The 20,668-nt window shown below is 38.6% G+C and overlaps 1 protein-coding gene across 3 annotated transcripts in view; it reads right to left on the bottom strand.

Annotated features, from left to right (window-relative positions):
- Positions 1-20,668, bottom strand: part of Mid1 (midline 1) — a 228,569-nt gene that overhangs the window by 161,662 nt on the left and 46,239 nt on the right. For 2 of the 3 annotated variants that reach the window (XM_051174856.1, XM_051174859.1), the window contains exon 1: positions 17,655-17,949. The exons of the other annotated variant lie outside the window; for it this stretch is intronic. The gene's annotated coding sequence lies outside the window, so the exon portion shown is untranslated. Of the gene's footprint in view, positions 1-17,654; positions 17,950-20,668 lie in introns of those variants that run through there. 3 annotated transcript variants of the gene reach the window in all.

Here is a 20,668-nt window from a genome sequence, read left to right as displayed (position 1 = left end):
TACTCAACTATATATGAAACAAAACAAAAAACCCAGGATAATCAAAACAGTCCAGTACAATAAAGGAACTTTAGGGGGTATCACCATCCCTGCTATTGAGCTATTGTAATGAAAACAGCTTGGTATTGGCAGGAAAACTGACAGATAGAACAATGGAATCGAATTGAAGACACTGATATTAATCCACAAACCTATGAACACCTTATTTTGACAAAGAAGCTAAAATTATAACAATAAAAAAGAATATCTTCATCACATGGTGCTAGTATAACTAGATGCTGACATGCAGAAGATTGCAGATAGATTAATGTCTATTGCCATGCACAAAACCTAAGTCCAAATGGATAATAGACCTCATCATAAATTCAGCTACACTGAATCTCTTAGAAGAGAAAGTGGGAAGTACCCTTGAACTAATTGGCACAGGATACCACTTCTTGAACATAACTCCAGTAGCACAGACACTGAGATCAACAATTAATAAATGGGACCTCCTCACACAGAGAAGCTTCTATAAAGCAAAGGACACAGTCAACAAGACAAAACAAAACAGCAGCCCGCAGAATGGGAAAAGATCTTCCCCCACCTCGCATCTGACATAGAGCTAGTCTCCAAAATATACAAAGAATTCAAGAATCTAGTCATCAAAATACCAAATAACTCAATTAAAAAGTGGAGTACAGAAATAGAGTATTCTCAATAGAGGGATGTAAAATGGCTGCAAGGCACTTAAGAATATGCACAACATCCGTACTATTCAGGGAAATCCAAATCAAAACAACTCTGAGATACCATCGTAAACCTGTCAGAATATCTAAAATCAAAAATACCAATGACAGTTTATGCTGGAGAGGATGTGGAGAAAGGGGAACTCTACTCCATTGCTGGTGGGAATGCAAACTTGTACAGTCACTTTAGAAATTAGTATGGCAGTTTCTCAGGAAAATGGGAATCAATCTCCCTTAAGATCCAGCAATTCCACTCTCAAGCATATACCCAAAAGATGTGCATTCATGCAATTAAGACATCTGCTCAGCTATGTTAATAGCAGCATTATTTGTAAAAGCCAGAAGATGGAAGCAACATAGATGTCCCTCAACCGAAGATTGAATACCGAAAATGTGGTACATTTACACAATGGAAGACTACTCAGTGGGAGAAAAACAAACAAACAAACAATGAAATCTCGAAATTTGCAGGCAAATGGATGGAACTAGAAGTATGTACTCACTCATAAGTGGGTAGTAGACATAGAACAAAGGTAACCAGCCTACAATCCAAAACCCCAGAGAAGCTAGGAAACAAGGAGAACAAGGAGGACCCTAAGAGAGACATACATGGGCCCCTGGAAAAGGGGAAAGGGAAAAGATCTTCTGAGCAAATTAGTTGCACAGGAGAAGGGGGGTAAGACAAAGAGGAGGGGAGAAGTAGAGGGTGGAGGAGAGCCTGAGGGATCAGGAAGGTTGAGTTAGGGGAAGAACAGAGAAGGAGAGCAAAAAAAAAAAAAAAAAAAAAAAAAAAGAGATACTTTAATACAGGGAGCCATTATGGGTTTAATGAGAAATCTGGCACTAGGGAAATCTCCAGGGATCCACAAGGATGACTCCCAAATAAGAATCTAAGCAATAGTCTAGAGGCTATCTTAGGTGCCCTTCTGCTATAATGAGATTGATGACTACCTTATAGAGTCATCATAGAGCCTTCATCCAGTAGCTTATGGAAACAGAAGCAAAGATTCACAGCTAAGTACTAAGTCAAACTCCTGAAATTCAGTTGTAAAAAGGGAAGAGTGTTGAGCAAAGGGGTCAAGTCTATGCTGGGGAAACCCAGAGAAACAGCTAACCTGAGCAAGTGGGAGCTCATGGTCCCCAGTCTGACAGCCTGGACTCCAGCATAGGACCAAACCAGGCCCCCTGAACATGGGTATCAGTTGGGGGGGCTCTGGCAGTAGAAGCAGTATTTATCCCGAGTGCATAAAAGGTCTTTGGGAGCCCATTCCCTACGGAGGGACACTCTCTTAGGCTAGATTCACAGGGCAAAGCCTAGGTTTTTCCCAAAATGATGTGACAGACTTTGGTGATCCCCCATGGAAGTCCTCAACCTCTTTAGGAGAGATGGAGATGTGATGGGGGTTTGGTGGGGGAAATGGGAGGATGGGAGAATGGGAGGGAGAGGGAACTGGGATTGGTATGTAAAATAAGATTGATTTTAATTTAAATAAAAATTAATTACAAAAAGTTTTGTGAGTAGTTTTTTTTTTTTATTTTTTTGAAGATTTCTTTTTACTTATATACATGGGTATTGTGCCAAATATGTCTGTGTACCTATTTTATCTGTGAGTATAGACAATTTTAAAAAGCCTATTTTCAACCAGAAAAGTATCACTTTGTGATTAATTTCTTCTATTTGCCTACATGATAAAGTCTTTTTCTAATTTTATATGTCTGTTTATGCCATTTCCAGAGTGGTTGTATTTATACATATCTTTTTCTAGAATAACTTGATGCCATGTCTTATGAGTAGATTTTTATCTATACATATATCAACATGCTCTATTCAAGTACAGCAAACCCAAAAGTAGATAAATATATTGGAAAGGAGAATGTAATGTTTTGACAGATGTATAATGTGCCTATTATCCAGAGAGATATACATGCTAATGGGTGTCTGCCTACCTGAGCAAGTATCCATTCTTTACAATTGTCACTGAAGGCCAGTCTAATATGTGTGTGTGTGTGTGTGTGTGTGTGTGTGTGTGTGTCTGTGTGTGTAGAGAGAGAGAGAGAGAAAGAGAGAGAGAGGTTATACAACACAGCTCCAATTCTGTTCTCAGTTATCAGCCATAGCTCAACCTGACAATATCTGACAATTACAGGCATTTTGTATAATTGAGTTATACAACAGGCCCAATTTGGGTGTTGGCATTTTACCTGAAAGGTTTTGAATTTATACCTATATTGTGCTATAAGTTATTTTCTAAACCTTTTGGGATGCAATCTAAATGAGCTATCACTACTACTACTGAAATGCCCAAAAATCTAAGTGGGGGAAGATGCACAGAAACTGGACCACTGATGCACTGCTTGTAGAAATGCAAAACTCTTCAGCCACTGTGGAATATAGTTTGGCAGTTTGCTACAAAACTGTTTGTACTTACAACAAAAGATAGCAACTGCCCTCCTGGGCATTTAAGCCAGAGAAATGACAACTTGTGGTCACACAGTATCTTGTATATAAAGATTCTTAGCAATTTTATTTGTAATATCACCAATCTAGAGGCAAACCAAATGTCTATCAACAAGGTGAATTATCAAACTGTGAGACATCAATCCTATGGGATGTTAGACAGCAACAAAAATGAAAAGAAAATAATGTACACTTGCAATAACCCAGATGAAACACCAGAGAATCATGCTATGTTAAACAAATGTCAACCTCAAAAGAATGCACACTGAAGAGTTGCACTTACATCCTATTCTTGGAGTAATAAATTTATAGAGATGGAGGGCTAGGGGAAGATCATAGCGACAAAGCATCTGCTTGCAATGCACAAAAATCTAGGACCAATTCCCATTACTGCAGTAAGAATAGTAGTGATAACATCAGCATCAGCATAGAGATGGCAAATAGACTAGTAATCGCCAAAGTTTAGGGAAGGGGAACAAAGGGGCTTGAATGAAGGACTTGGAAGACCATCCCCTAGTCTACCCCTACTTTCCCTGGCATTGTAATTATGTACATTTAATTAAAATACATAAGCAAAAACAAATTAAAGGCAGGAATGTCACACCATGTGCATAATTCCACCATTCAGGAGGCAGAAACAGGAGGATTGCAAGATCAAAGACAGCCTGTCTCCATTGCAAGTTGAAAGACAGGCTTTAGTCTGTTTTCCTGTGAGTGAAGGCTCCCAGGTAAAGGAGATTACTGCAAAAAGGTTCATGACTACTGTTTTACAGCAGAAATAAAGCATTGAACTTAATGTGTATCACACAATAAACCCTTTTCTGGTTACTGTGCTTTTTCCTAATCACTTTCCCATAACTTGCTTATCACATACCTAGTGTCTTTCATTTTTGCTGAAATTGGTGTTGTAGCCACTTCTTAGAATTTTTTTACTCCTAAGGTTTTTTTTCATATATATATGAATATGAAAGGCACATGTTCATATTTTTTTGTTTCCCTCCTAGTAATCCATCCTTTACAATGAAGAGTTGAATCAAGAACCTTGAAGGTAAGAAATAATCTTTCCATTCCTGACACCTTGTGGGACTTTTGACTTTTGGGAAAAAAAGAAGCAAAGAATGAAAGTCATGCTACTTGTGGTGTGAATAGCAAAATTCTTTGTCTCAGATAGAGGAATCTTATATCTGCTGACAACATCTTAGAAACAATGGTAGTATACCTTATTAATGGAAATGTTCAAAGTTCTTGACAACTACCCCTCTACAATTTGACACATTCTTACTAGACACATATTTCCATAAGTACTCTTACCACATGCTAGACTAAGCAGTGAGCAAATATTAATTCAGTCTTCATCAAAATTTTATGATATATGTGCTATGCTTATTATTCCCAACCTCTTAAGGAAGTAATTGCAATTATATGTGATTAAGTAACTTGGTAATTAATGTAACACAGGAAGTACATGGATATATTCCTAAACAGTATATGATTCCTATTATTACAAAAATAAACAAGCCAGTTGTAATGACAAGTGCCTGAAATTCCGCTCTCAAGAAGTTGGAGCAAAAGGACTGTGAATTCCCTATGCCAAATAACTTGACAGATTTTGTTGATCCCTCCTGGAAGGCACCACCCTTCCTGTGGAGTAGGGAGATGGGATGGAAGGATGGTGGGGGGGGCATAGGAGGAGGGAAGAAGGGAGAGGGAACTGGGATTGATAGGTAAAATAAGGAAAATAAGCCATCCTTGACTATAGAGCAAGAACACAAATTAACAGTTAAGGAAAATTCATTCATTAATCAGTTCTTCAGTCACTCTTTACATAAAACACTAGTCTTAAACTGGCTGATACAGAGCTGAATGAGTATTTTGCAATTGAAAAGACTGGAATTTTCACCCACAGCCCGCCCACACATGCTAAGTAGACAGCCTACCTACAATCCCAGCATGCAGAAGTTAGAGCTGGGGAATCCTCAATGCTTCTTAGCTAGACCAGTTTAATCTGAGGGTTATGGGTTCAAGTGAAAAACCCTGCCTTAATAATATAAGGTAGAGAATAATTGAAGACTGTGCCTGATGTCAATTTCTGACCCTCCCCCCACACAAATGTACTCATACATATATACATGCCCACACATATGGGAATGCATTCACACAAGTACATACCACATAAACACCCCACAAACAGAAAAAAGTGAAGATTGTTGATACATAACCACTCACATGTGCATGAATATTCAAATCAATAATAAATGGTGCACTCTGATATTTGTTATCTGAGAAAAAGGTGGGCAGTGTTTTTATGATAATATTTTTATTTAAATTTGAAACAAGCTTGTTTTACATGTCAATCTGAGTTCGCGCACCCTCCCATCCTCCCCCGTTCCCCCTCCAACCCCCATCTCATCCCCTTTCGGCTCCCCAGGGAGGGTGATCTATCACCCATGGGAGATCTTCAAAGTCTATCATATCATTTGGAGCAGGGCCTAGCTCTCCGCCATGTGTCTAGGCTGAGAGAGTATCCCTCTATGTGGAATGGGCTCCCAAAGTCCATTCCTATACTAGGGATAAATACTGATCCACTACCAGAGGCCACATAGACTGCCCAATCCTCCCAACTAACACCACATTCAGGGAGTCTGGGTAGGTCCTATAGCTGGTTTCCTAGCTATCCGACTGGGGCCTGTGAGCTTCCCCTTGTTCAGGTCAGCTGTTTTTGTGGGTTTCTCCAGCCTGGTCTTGACCCCTATGCTTATCCCTCCTCCCTCTCTGCAACTGGATTCCAGGAGTGTGGCTCATTGTTTAGCTAAGACAATGTTTTTAAGGAATTAATGTTTTCTTAATGATGTTAAGTGAATCTTCTTTATAGTACTTTCAAAATTGATTGTAATTCCAACAAACAGAGTACTAACGATATAAACATCATGGAGGTATTAGACTTTCTAGAAGTAAACTTTCAACACTTTGGAGGTTATTTGTACTTTATAAAGAATCTGAGCTTCTCAGCACTGAATAGAGAGTGAAAAAGAAAGGGGAACTGTTTGAAGATGGGGGAGGCATGAAGGCCTATCCTCTCACACGAATTTTTGCTGCAAACTGTCTCATCTTCCATTCACACAAAATCGTTGGAATTCAGCTACATTTTATGGGACTCACTTTTGGGAAGTCAACAACTCTGGCAAATGATTATAAAGATAAGCTCAGACATGTGCTGATAACACATTTGTAACACTTGGGAGGGTAAGACAAGAGAATTAGGAGTTTAAGGCCATTTTTTTTGTGACATAATGAGTTGAGGATACATGAACCCCTGTCCTCTTCTCACCCTCACTTCAAAAAAAGTGCAGTACAAAACTACCCAGCAGAGTTTCTGTTCCTCAAGCATCAAGGACTCTCTGTCATCCATGCTGGCTAGGTCAATTTATTGATTTACCTCAATTGGAAGGCCTATTCACTCATTCACTCAGAAAAGCCACTGTCATTTCTGGTGACCTATTAGACAAATAAAACAACCTGCAACACACATTATTTTAACACCAAAAGTCTAGAAGCTACTCATATAACCAAAGTCAAGTCACTCATGATAGGATGTTGCAATGAAATGGTAGGATATCAATATTCAATTCTGTAGAGCTGTTAAAAGAGAGCACTCTCTTTGCCCTGTTATGGCAATAACTCCAGAATATATCACAATGTATGTTTGGTTAAGCAGAATAGCACACAGAAAGTATTCTCACATCCATCTTCAACCATTATAAAAACTTATTTTTGAAATGGATGTCACCATAAGAGACAGTATACTAGATATAGCTTGCAACTTTAGATATAGCTTAGGGATGATAATGTTTATGTACTCATTAGAGGCTCAAGAAGACCTCTAAAGTGTGTCTTTGGAATTGCAGTAAATCAGCACAAAGATCAGAAATTGAATGCAATATTCAGAGTTGACTGTTTCAAACAATGTTCAAAGCCCACCCCCAAGAATAACACAATTAGGACTAAAGCCTATCCCAATTGCTTACATGCTGTTTCTTTAAAGGACACCAAGCTAATCAGCAATTCACCTGGCTAAAATTCAGATGGTAGTACTTTGAAGGGGATCCTCCCTTACATTTTCTGAGTTCAACCAGAGGATTTGCAAAGGGAGCCAAGAAAAAAGGAATTCTTACCATTCAAAACCTTTATTGAAAAACAAGAGTAAATGGTTGATTATGTATTTATTTACTTACTTTGCAGGGGAACCACAACTTCATATTCTTGTGTGTTAATGCCTGATTGCATTCGTTAGTAAGGAATTCAAAAACATGTGGATCAAAAACACTGTTCAGGGCCTTTTGGTAGCAAATTATACTTGTAAATCTGATGTAAGTTGATCGCTAGAAGAACTCTCACTCTTTGAAGATTAGAACTCACAAATGTATGAAAGAATTAAATGACTCCTCTAATGATAGAAAGTATTAAATGGCAGGGGAAAATGTGTTTGAAATCAACCAAGGAAGCAATTCATTTTGAAGTAGATTCAGTAAAAAATTTAAATAAGAAAAATATGTCAAGTCAGTTTCTACTGGATGAACAAGCAAAGAAGAAGCATGAAAAGGTGAAATTGAAGAATGCTGGGCTGGGAAATGTCCTTTCCAACTTGTTTTACTTTTTGTTGCTCAAATATGGCATTCCTGGGCACCATAATTTATTATGTCTTCATAGAACAAAGAAAGGAAGACACTTTGCAACCAGCAGAAACACTGATGTTCTCTTGGATCTTTCAAGAGAGCAGTGGCTATAGAACAAGCAGAAATGAATGCCTTTGATGATACATCTTAGATTGTTTTCTTAATACATGAAATCCCCACTCTGTCTCCCTGAAGTCTCATTTTCAAAAGAAAATGCAAGTCAATAAGGATTAGTTTGGCTCTTAGAAGGTCAGAACTAAATATACAAAACTAATAACATGACCCCGAAATAACCAAAAATGTGAAATTGTTCATCCGAGTGGATGATGTAACTAATACTGACATAATTTTCAAGCAGAAAAGCAAAACTAGGTCAAAGCATGTTGGCCTAACATAATAAGCATTTTTGCTTCCAGATTTTTACCATGTAGGCTGTGTCTGCAGGCATTATTGTCTTCTGTTATCAATGTTCGGAGCTGTCACAAACAATTTATGTCTTATCACTCTTTGTTAGTTAAACCAAAACAATGAAGTGTACATGTGAACTATTTGATTCTGACAACGTACATTTTAGAGAAGCATCTCCTTCTGATAGAAGGATTTGTGAGTAAATAGTCATTATTTTATCATCTATTATCATTTTTATAGTGTGATATATACTCTGAAAATCATAACCTTCCATTAGTTATTATGAGCTTATTATTTTTTTGGCCTAGGCAGAAAGAGCAGTAGCATTAATTTCATTGAAAATTCACTTTAAGCACTGACAATGGAAAAGAATTTCAATGGTTTCCCTTTTAAATATTACTTTCCACATCACACTTACTCTAAAAGAACACACACCTTTTTCTCCCTTCTATTTCTTCTGCTCCACTTTCCTGTACTATTACACCAAAGAACAACTGATTAATTCATGAAAAAAAATCATAAACTTTTTATCTAAGCAAACATGGTCCTCCCAGTTTTTACCATGTCATGTTTATATTTTATCTAAAATCCTAGCATAGAAGATATACACAAAGTAGCACAAACCACAACTAAATAACATTTGACCACTCAGGTTTTTCTGTTTGTTTGAGATACTATCACTCTGCAGCACAGGTTGACCAAGGACAGGTTATATAGCAAGGTCTGGCCTTGAACTCTTGGCAACTCTCTTTCCCAATCTAAATGCCAAGATTACAGTTGTGATCTACATGCCCATTTTATCTACTTGGATCTCTGAAAGGGTGTTTTCTTAATATCATAAAATGATTTTACATAATAATGGATTTCACTAGGACATTTTCATATATCTAATGGTTTTTAACACATTCCCTCATTCCCCTATCTTATCCCCCTCCCTTTCCCACTGATCCCTTTTTTTTTTTTTTCAACTAGTTTACTAGTTGGAAGGGCATTTTTCTCTAAAGGTGATGTGTTCTTCCCTGACTGTTCACAAACCAACAACCCATTCTAATTGTCTCAAAACCTACTAGTAACTTATGAAAAAGGCATGTAGAGTGGACACAGAAAATAAGAGAATGGGGAAGCAAAAATTTCCAGTTCTAGGTGTAAACTTGTTCCTTGGTATGGCTAAAGTGCTTCTTGAGCTAAATTGTGCCACCTGTACTGATGCTGGTGGCAGTGGTGGTAATGGTGTTAACGCTATCCATTAATTTCATCTTGAATTCACTGTACATCCCAGAGTGACAACAAGCTCAGAAAAATTCTTCTGCCTCAGCCTTCTAATGGCTGGGCTTATAGATAGGAACCATTTTGAACAATATGTTATCCTTTCAATCATAAGCCCTGTGTATGTATACCTGTAACCCTGACACTTGTTGGCTGAAACAGAAGAATAGTGAGCTCCAGGCAAGACACAGTTATGTAATGAAATGTCTGGAAAAACAAGACAGCACTGCTTTCCCACCAACAAGAGCCAAACATTTAATTAGCAATTTATTTTTTCATGTAGACAGAGTCTCCTATGAAGCTGACGTTGCCTTTAAGCTCTTGATCTTCGTATCTCAGTCACCTGATTGGCAAAACTACAAGTATGCACCACTACACCTAACCTAGCTAGCATGTATTTTCTGAATCCTTAATGCATTTCCTATATACCGGATTTTGTATATAAATATACAACTTTCTATTATTTGGTGGTGATTTCTATCTCTCTATTGTTTTATCCGGTGATTCATGTAGTGAATACTAAGCCAGAAAATGTATACAGAAAGTCCAATTGTCCACAATTCTTTTCTTTCTGCTCAAGAAAAAAAAGATCACCTGCAAAATACATCCAACTGCAGCAACACTCTACAATTTGACATGTGGCAGGAAACACAGTCTACCAAATGTACTCTAAAAAATGTGTGAGTGCTATTGTATCTATAAATCATCAAATGGATCTGAAATTTCAATTCCACAATTTAACCAGAACTTTCAGACAGCACAGCACACTGAGAGGCAGCAAAAAGGCTTTATCTTAAATGCCACTCTACTAAGTGCAAGTACATCCTGCATGCAGTGGCACAAGGAACTCTGATTTCAAGGCCAGCCTGGTCTACACAGTTCACTTTAGGATAGCCAGGACTATGTAACGGGACACTGTCTCAAAAAAAAAAAAATGAAAAGAATAGAAAAGAAAGAAAAATAGAAAGAGAAGAAGAAAAAGAAATGTGGAAATACTCCCTCTGTTGCTGAATGAGTATGGCATGCCACTCACCTAAATCATCAACCTAGTCTCAGTGTAAACAAACTTAACGATTCTATCTTGGAAATTCAGCTTTGATCTGTTGGAAGCAAGTCTCACATCAGAATTATTTCTGTGCTTCATCAATCAGAGGATATGGTAAGCTGCTTGGCATGTTCTGGGCTGTGTCTTCTGTAAAACACAACTGAATGGCTAAGCAACTACACATATTTTAATTTTTTTTGATACCCATCAATTAGTCTTTATTATACTGTTGACCTTTCAATCATCCTTTCTTCTCCAGAGCGATTCTGACCTGGGTATTTTCCATTCTCTTTCTTACTAAAATTTACTTCACATGTTCCCTTAAAACATGATAAATCTCACTGTGTTTCAGTCCCAGTGTTTGAATCTGAGAATTCAAAGATATTTGAGATGCAAGTCTTGCTGTCAAGTAATTCAGTCTCAGGATAGGCAGAAATATTTAGGCTATCTAAAATATAAATGTGTGTAAGACAGAGCCACAACCATTTCCTCCTGTTTATTCTAATGCAAATAGACACTTCTCAACATAGAAAGAAATCCTCACAACCTAAACCCACACATACCATCATTCCTTCATACTTACTCCTCTGTGGTTCTCTGGCTGTCACGTGTAAGGGCTCTAGTGAGCCCAGAAGTTCAGGAGAGATGCTGAGAAAGGAGAAGTGAAGAGGTCTGAACTATAAGGCAGACATGCCTGCAAATCATGTCTGACAAGACATGACCTGGTCCCTAAATATTGTCTTCTGACAGGGAAGTTATGTGTTTTACAGCTCTGGGCTCCATTGTTTGAAATTTCTCACTGTTTAAATATCCCCAATTAAAGATCCATTCTAGGCATTAAAAGGATAAAACAGATTTAGCATATCTGTATGGATTGTCTCCCAACATGTTCTGAAGAACACTGTCCTAAACAAACAGAAATGTTGTATGTGGATATGTCAGGAGAGGCAAGAGAAGGATAGGAGATGGGCAATTATGGATTCACTAGATGTCAAACTAGGCCAGGTGAGGAGATAGATACCTTGGAGGGACCAGAATATATCAGAAGTGAGAGAAAATGGAAAAACTAGTGTGAAGGTTTTTCTATTTCAAATATTGCTAAAAGCAGCCTGGTATCAACAAGCCTTGTGAGTCCTTTCCCATACATGCTAAAATTTTTGCTGTCATCTCTCTCCTTTAAGACACTCTTTCATTAGCTTGGAGCTCACTGACGCAAGTAGGCTGGTTTGCCAGTGAGCCATGGGGACCCTCTAGTTTCTTCCTTCACAGTGTTGGGAATGCAGTGAGCTCTTGATATCAAGCTCACTTGCTCATGATTGCAGAATAAGAGTATTACTGACTGAGCCATCTCCATAAACTTTTCAAAATAGTTGTTCAAAATTTCCATGGTGAAAATGATGTGGTTTAAAACAAAAAAACTCTCCGAACACACTTAGATAGGAGAAAGAAGTTTGGATCACTCTAGATAATATCTGTATAACTATGCATAGAAGAAATGATTATTAAATGTTTTCACCATAAAGAATTGATAATTTGAAGAGACAAATACCTTTAACTTGATTATACAAGATATAGATGTATTGAAACTTCACATGGATCTCATTAGTATATACAATTTTTATATTTCATGCATCAGTTAAAGATCAAAAGCATAATATATATGAAATGTCAGTGAAACCCATTATGTTGCATGCTTACTAAAATTCAATAAAAACACTCTACAAAGAATATACACTCACAAACTAAAAATTAACTTTAAGGAAAAATGCATCTCAATACATAATACAAAAAAAACTTAAAACATTTACAGAGTTGAGACTTATTTTCTAATAAATTAATTTTAACTTAGAAATCATCAGTTTTTCAATGGATTTTGACCCATATATATATATATATATGTAGGCAAGAACATGCAAGCATCTACTTTGTCATGTATTAACCTACATCATACTCTTGGTATAAAAATTGTACACCAGATTGGAAGTTCTTTGAGGGCAACGGCCATATTACATCACGTTTAGAAGCTAAAAGTCACCTGAAATACAATAATCACTCACTGTATGGCTTTTCTGAATAAACTTAATCCACTCAGTAAATTAGAACTTACATTAATTCTGCAAGTGCTCAGTAAGTGCTGAATAACAAGAAATTAAGGTCCTTGCTATTTTATATACCATTCACAGTTGGCTGATTATGGGACCTTTAACAGCCACTTATGTGCTACAATCAGGACCACTTTCTGCTTTTGCCTTTTTAATTCAGAACCTGTCTTTTAAAGCACCAAGGAGATATGTTTTCAAAACTTTTAGCTTTGATTGTTTTCTTCTTAGTAAAAATCTCTTTAGGTATTTGTGTATCTGGGTGCCACGATTTTGAGCTCCTTAACACCACCTTACAGAGGACATTAAAGATCTTATAGTTGTGTCAAGGAATATTTTCATCTAAGGGAAAACCAAATCTTTTAATTTCAGATGAGCATCTAATATTGTGTCCCCGGTTAAAAGAAATGCCTACAACCTGCCCATAAACAAGACTTAGTAAATAATCTAAAATAAAACCTGTGAGATGTTTGGTATCAGATGGAAGGAGCTAATAATGAGTCAAAAATCTTCTTCATAAATTTTCCCTTTGAGACACAGAGATTAGGTTCCAATTTGACCTGGCTGTATTAACCTTGCTATAATTGTAGTGTATTTGATATTCTATTCCTTGAATGCACTAGTTTTAATAGCAGATTTGGTCACAAGGTTAAAGAATTGCTAGCTAATTACTCCATATAAGTGGAGTAATCTTTCTGGTTCTGCTTGGGGATGCCAGTGGTTGTGTCCAAGTCCTGGGCTTTTATGATGGAAACCTCAAGTCTGACCCCTGCAGGTAGATAAGTGAAATAACACCTCCCACCAGATCCTGATGGTTTTTGTTTGTTTGTTTGGGGTGGGTTTTTGTTTTTGTTTTTTGAGTTCTGAAAATGACAATACTCATACAAAGTACAACATGGATACTGACAACATTGATATATTTACAAGTTGTTCTGGGAACACAGCAAACAGATTAAGAATAATTTAAATTGCATTTACAAATTATTCTGATGTGGTCAGTCATTACTTTTTTTTCTTCTTATCAAGAGAATGCCAGCCGATTCAGATGAACCCGGATACTCAAATCATGTGTATTAAAAATGTCCGGAACTGGCCCTGTCTCTTCTTAATCAAATAAATTACTCTCTGATGAGATATCCTCCCCCAACCCCCTCAGCAATGCAAGGCCTAGGTTTCCATAGCTACCTTGGATGTCTATTTACTACACAAGGGATCAAAGCCAGGAGGCATCCACATGCACAGTTAGCTTTAAAACTTGAAGGAATGTCTGTGGATAACATGCAACTACCAATTAACAGATTTGTTTGAAGCCCATGCGGTCCACAGGCAGACAAACTCAGAACATGAGTCAGAGTGAACATGAAGGAAAAACCAACTCAAACAACTCAAAAAAATCACTTTGGAATGAGCAACAAATATCTTTAAGTTGACAAGTCAGACAATTATAACATTTCCTGAAAGAGAGGTAGTAGGAAAAAAAAAATAAAATTTTGATATCTGTTGACGATGTCAAACTCTCTAAAGCATATGCAGAAACTTAAAACATCTGTTAAAAGGGAACATTCCTCAGATACATATTTAAAATTCCACTTATAGTGTCTTCCATTAGGTGTCATAAAAACAGGCTGATTTCCATGTTGGGATAAATGAGAACAGAAATGTCTTCTGTACTTTTCAAGGCTTCACTTTCAAAAGAAGGAAACAATACTGCATACTTGGGGCAATGTGCTAGTAACAGAACAAGAAGAAAAAGAAAATTGAAAGAGGGGCTCTGTTTTTAAGCCTAGAAGGCCGTTTGGGGGCCTCAGCCTACACAGGTAGTCTTTCTGGGTGGGTGAATTCCAGACTTCCCTCTAACTTGCTGTCGTCTTTAGATTTAACCTTTCTTTGCCTTCACTTCACCATTTGTTCAATGAGGATCAAGTTGCCCTTCATTGTCTCCTGGGGATGTGGTTGAGAATAAATAGATCATGTTTGTAAAGGACTTTCTAATCCTCTGAGGAAAGATTACCACCAAGACTTTCATTATTAAGCCAGATGTCCTTGGGCATTTTAATTCCAATCTAAAGAATGTAAAATGGGCTGACCAAACTGAGTCACAGCTTCCTCGGATCAGCAGCGTCCTAGCTTCACAAAAAATTTAGCAGCTGGGAGACCTAGAGACTAAAAGGAAAACCATTGCAGTTTCTTAGAATATTTTTCTAAAATCATTAGGATGCTAAAAAATACAGAATATGTCTCATGGGGAATTTTGTCTGGAGGATCTATATTCTTTCCCAACTTGAGAATGAAATATTTATTCTTAGTCTGTGGTGAGACAATGAATGTGACTTAACTATTTGGAGAGGATATTTGCAGTTGTGGGAATGCCATAAGCAAACCTGTTGTTTTTGGCTGGGTTTCTATAACAGGTGGCCATGTCTTTCCTTTTGCCTGGGAACGGAGCAAATTCCTTCTCAAAGAGGGTTTCAAAAAGTTTTCCATTTATGATCAAAGTGCAAAGAAGGTTGGCACATAGTTTAAAATTACTTCCTGACAACACAAGTCAGCTTTATGCTTTTTTTATTTTTCTTTTTCTTTCTTTCTTTCTTTCTTTTTTCTTTTCTTTTTTCTTTTTCTTTTTTTTTTTTTTTTTTTTGTGTGTGTTGGGGGAGAGGTGTCATTTAATATGGCCCTTCCCTAAAAGAATTCTATCCTACAAGGTTCTTCTGCTGATAACTTGGCAAAAGCTCAACCCCTCCAGAATTTTACAGCCAAACATGCAGCCTTCTTATTCAGTTGGCCATTTCTGGCTATCCAAAATTTCTGACTAGTTAGTGCTAAGGATCTCCTCTGGGCTGCCACACCACTGTTCTGCATTTGTGCAGCCCTAGGGACAGATCACTTACCAGCAAAAAAGATTGGGTTTCACGGCTGAGCTGATGACACATGGATTGGTTTGATAGTTAACCCTGGAAACACAGCCAGGAGCTGCTAGGCTAAGATGACAAATTGGTTGGTGGGTGTGACTCCTCTGCCCAAATGAAGCAGTAGGCTCCCCCAAGAGAAACAAGAACAAAGCTGGGATTCACCAATGCAGCAATACTACCATCCCATGCTTGGTTTCTTGTATGAACAATGATCCTCTACCCCTCTTGCATCTCCTCCTCCAGTCCCACCCTCTTTTCAAGTACCCAACAGCCAAAAGAACAATGTTGTAGACATATCTAGAGATGTGGGATGAAAAGCTGAGCATTCATTAAATAACTAAGGAGTTACTACATGCCTACTTGTACATTTAAAGCTTCAATGCCGGGCTGCTTTCCAGCTTCACACAAATGCCACAGTTACACATCCCAAGCTCTGGACAGCCTGCCTTAGGCATCATACAGAGGGAGTGCCACCATTCCAGAGGAAATGTGTGGGCACATAGATTCTAAAAATTGAGTTCACACACCACCCAGGACAAGACAGGTGGCTCCAAACAGCATCATATAACTTCTTTGTTCAGGCTTAGGACCTTTGTCAAAAACATTGTGTCCCTATTCTCTCATTTTTATTCCTTTTCTGTAAGCCTTCCTGGTCCCTTTGCCCATCCTATGTGGTTGCTAGAAATTCAAAGAATGAGATTGGTCTCCAAGACTGCAAAACTTAGAGAAAGCCAGCCTCTGCACCAGTCTCCAGTTAGGCAGAGGCAATTTACTGAAAGCACATAGTCTTTTCTGTGTTTCTGCACTCGCTGGAATTTGCCAAGAATGCTCCCCTAAGAGCAAGTTAGGGAACAAAAAAGTTGAGGGTCATTGCTCCTGATCATTCTGGTGGGGACTATGCTTTACCTCCGGAAACTAAAGAAGAGAGACAAAAAGTTGTAAACCCTTTGGCCCAGCCACTAACAGGGAAGGTTCACTTTCCCCTAAAGCCAGCTCTCTGGGGTGGAGCACATCCAACCCAATTGGAAGAAAAAAGGGAAGAGCTTTTCCGGTGGCAAAACAGATGCTCACTTTCCCACCCGGAATTACTCAGCTCTGGCAAAAGTAGCATTCCTCCCTTGTAAATTCTGCCTTTCCCAGTCAATGGAAGACTTTTCTAGTCTTGTCCTCCCCTATGAGCACTGATCTTTGTGTTGAAATATTTACGTAAGATTTTTACAACAGTGAAAGAGTTGTAAATTACTAAACCCTCTTCTAGGCTTTCTAATCCAGGCTTTCCTTTTCTCTTCCTTCTCAACAGCAATGTTATAAAGCTCATAAACCTCTAGCTAGGTTGATAAGGAATATTATCTCCATGCCCTACAGCGACGGAAGAAGCTGCTGGCTTAGAATTCTTTACAGAAAAATACTTAAGCAACCCCCAAACTCTTTCTCCGTTCATTACTTCCAAGACTGTGTTCTCCGGTCAAGGAGCAACACAACTTGTAAAGTGCTGGAACATTTTTGAAAAGTCTGTATTCACCCCCCACCCCACCCCAGCTGGAAGTGAAGCTGCTCATTCCATCCGGACTGGTTTCGCCTTCTCAGCTGCACTCACATACACACTAAAGTGCTCACAATGCGAAAGCAAAATAAGATTAGCGTTCCCGTGTAATTCTTTGTCAAGCTATGCAGTTGTCTTTATTCTAACCTAAAGCATAATAGGGTAGAGGCTAAAAGCCTGAGATGAAGCCAGCACAATACATTCCAGAGGCCGACAAACTGGAACTGATTTGCATATTCTACAAACCTCTTTGAACCTTCTACAAAGACTGTGTGACATGAGCACCCACTCTTAGAAGAAAAACCTGGCTTGGGTATTAAGGACAAGGCAGTGGGGAGATGGCAGGTGATGTGCTTTCTCAGGTAGCCTTAAGAAGAAAACGCAGTCTCCTCTTTCCACCTAATGGATCTGGAAACCCTGCATTTGATCACTCCGCAGGCAATCGGGAGTAACAGGTCACAGGGGTCCCATACCTCCCGCCGTGGCAGCCGCCAGTGCAGCTACAACCACAACCCTGAAGCTTACCTGCCTCATGTTTAGAATTCCATGACCCATCCGGCACGGAGCGAGCTGCGTGGAAGCGCACCAGCAGGCTTCCAAGCGCAGACACCAAAGCCGGCAGAAAAGCCCACAAGACAAAAGCAACTCGGTGGAATCCACAGGCAGTAAAGAGCACGTTTTCCGTCCCCCTCCCTTTTTATTCTTTGATCTGCTTCTATGCACACTCTACCCAAGACAATGTCAAGTTTCTCAACCTTTCCTTTTCCAGCCTATGAAAAGTCGGGCGCAGGCTAGCGAGGACCGCCTGGCTCCTATTTCAAATCAGTTCACAGAGACGTCGTAGGCGGCGGGCTCCGGTCGCGGAGTGTCTCGCCAATCAGGAGTAGGGGGTGGACCTGGGAGCAGGAGAGGCTGCCTCTACCAGGATTAGGGCAGCTTTCAGGAGTCAAATGACTGGAAGCAGCTGGATGCAGAGTCCAAGCTCCCAAAGTAAAGGATGAGTTCTATTCTTGTCTAACAGAACTGCATCTGCTCAAAGCTTAACTAGCTCCGGGCCCTAAATCCTTGCACTTTAAGAGCCCCTTAAAAGCATTAAAGCATTCGAAAGGTGCATAATTATTTCAGCGAGAAAACCTCAGTCTTCAGGATCCAAGGACATTTTGGTAAAAGTGTATCTTGCTCTAGATATTTAATTTTGCAAAAACAGTGGAGGGTAAACCACACTGCTGTACCACTTTAACGGAAACAAGCATTCAAGAAACAAGGTGTTCCCTTCTCATCTCCATGGAAACTCTATTTCCAACCTGTGAAAAGGAAATCTTAATGGGATTGTGCACACAATCTTCACCACTGGCGACTGAAAAGCACAGTATCTGATAAAAAAATATGCACATAAGAACAATAAACACAGACACCTGGTTAAGAAAACTATTTGTAAAATAAGTGTATCTGTCTCTCGAGGTGGTTGACTTAACAATTCTGACCTGCTAAGCTTACAAATACAGACTAGAAAGGTGGAACTAGGTGGCTTCTTGGAAAGTTCAAGCCCAAGTTAAGGAAAATTTTCAAAGTTTTTTTATTTTTCTGAACACCCCAGAAAAAATGTAAACCTTTGCAAGTTCCCATGAATATGATTTCTATGCAAATCTGGCTCTTGGATTTAAAGACAAATGTAAACTGAGTAAAGACTGCTTTTTTTTTTTTTTTGTAGAGCCAGTAATATTTATTTTTCCAACAAATGGCCACAGTGTGAGGATTATCCAAGAAATATTTTCAGTTTTGCAGTATTAGAGAAGAAAATCTTAGCAAATAATGCTTTAATGTCTTCAGGGCTGCTGGAGGTGTGGTTCAATATGTGTGAGCTTGGCTGGGTTCTCTGAGATTTTGGCAGCAAGGCATAGCACCTGGGAGTCCAAAGCTCTGACTCAGCTCCCCACTGAGAAATTTTAGAGTCCCCCTACTCACATCAGCTCCCCTAAATCCATTTATTCATTCTTTATAGCCAGTCACTATGGCCTAGGCCCAAGCTTGCTTACCCTTTTGAAACAGTGATGCCAAACCACCAAGTTACCAAAAACAAATAATAATAATAATAATAAACTCATGTTTTAAATATGTTTGTAATTTTGTGTTGCAACACATTCATAGTTATCCTTGGTCATATGCAACTTTAGGGTCATTGGTTGGGTTGGACAGCAGGTACATCAAGACTTCTAAACTATGAAACCCCTGGCATATGCATACAAATAATTACCTCACCATGGAGCTGGTCAGTGCATTGTCAAATATTTAGTAATATTTTGGCCTCTACCCACTAGAAGCCAATATCTGATCAATAATATCAATATTGTCCCTTAGGGCACAAAACCAGGTTTGGTAAAATTCAATTCTCAGGTTAAGTGTTGGGGACTCTAGTGGGAGATTGTTAAACATGTGACTCGTCAGGTCCCTGATCCCAGAGAATCTGATTAGGTAAGTGTGCCAAGAACATTGAGGATCCACATGTTTCCCACTCCCAATGGACTTTGACTCACTTTAAGAAAGTTGGTATCTACCATGATCCTAGGTATATCTGAGCTCGGGATATAACAAAGCACTCAGGGCGGCTGCTGCTTCCACACACCACTAGAGTTAGACCCCTGATTCCAGTGTTGGCATCACTTTAAATGTAAGTGCAAGCCTCATCAGTTGTGTGAAGGTAAATGTTTAACAATCAGCTCTGAAAAGTAAATAATAAGTAAGTAAATACATACCAAGGCTTATAGTACTCTATCAAAATTCCTATGATTTGAAGATTCTGTACTGTTTTCACATAGTAAGGTAACAAATGAACTTGGAGTTGAAGAGAACTGTCCCCAATCAGAAGGCAGCACATACCAGCTGAGCAAAACTTGGGCCATCTCTGCTCTTTCACTTACTTGCTGTACCCTCATCATATACTCTCTCATTCCCACTATAACAGAAATGTCTGAAGCACAGAATGATGTCTAATTTATAAAATCTCAGCTACTTCCACCACAGGTGCCATGAATGGATATTCATTGAACAAAAAGTGAAATTTTTATGTATAACTTTGCTAAAAAAAACAGGCATACCAGTTATTTCCACATTAAGGAAGGGCAATGAATCTTTTAAGAAATAGGCACAAATACCATAATTTGTTATCCAGCCTATATGTCTACCTATAATCACAGCACCCTCTCCCATCTTCTATATTTCTTATAGATTTATTTCATGTTATGTATATGAGTCTTTTGCCTGTGTGTATGTGTGTTCATATGGTGCCTACAGAGGCTAGAAGATGATTTCAGATGCCAGGAACTCGATGGCTGTAAGTCCCCATGTAGGTGCTGCAAACCAAAACCAGGTCACATGTGCTCTTAACTGCTGGGCAATATCACCATCCTTGCCATATTCCATCTTAGCACTCCCATATGTGAGTTACATTTCAGATTGAAAAAAAAGAGAAATGAGCTTCATATAGAGTACCAACTGTATTGATGTATTCCTGAGACAATACATTTCATCCCTTTACATCT

Source organism: Phodopus roborovskii, unplaced genomic scaffold, assembly GCF_943737965.1.
Source record: "Phodopus roborovskii unplaced genomic scaffold, PHOROB, whole genome shotgun sequence".
Lineage (NCBI taxonomy): Eukaryota > Metazoa > Chordata > Mammalia > Rodentia > Cricetidae > Phodopus > Phodopus roborovskii.
Note: the sequence above shows the minus strand (reverse complement) of the source record. Positions and strands in the feature narration are given on the sequence as shown.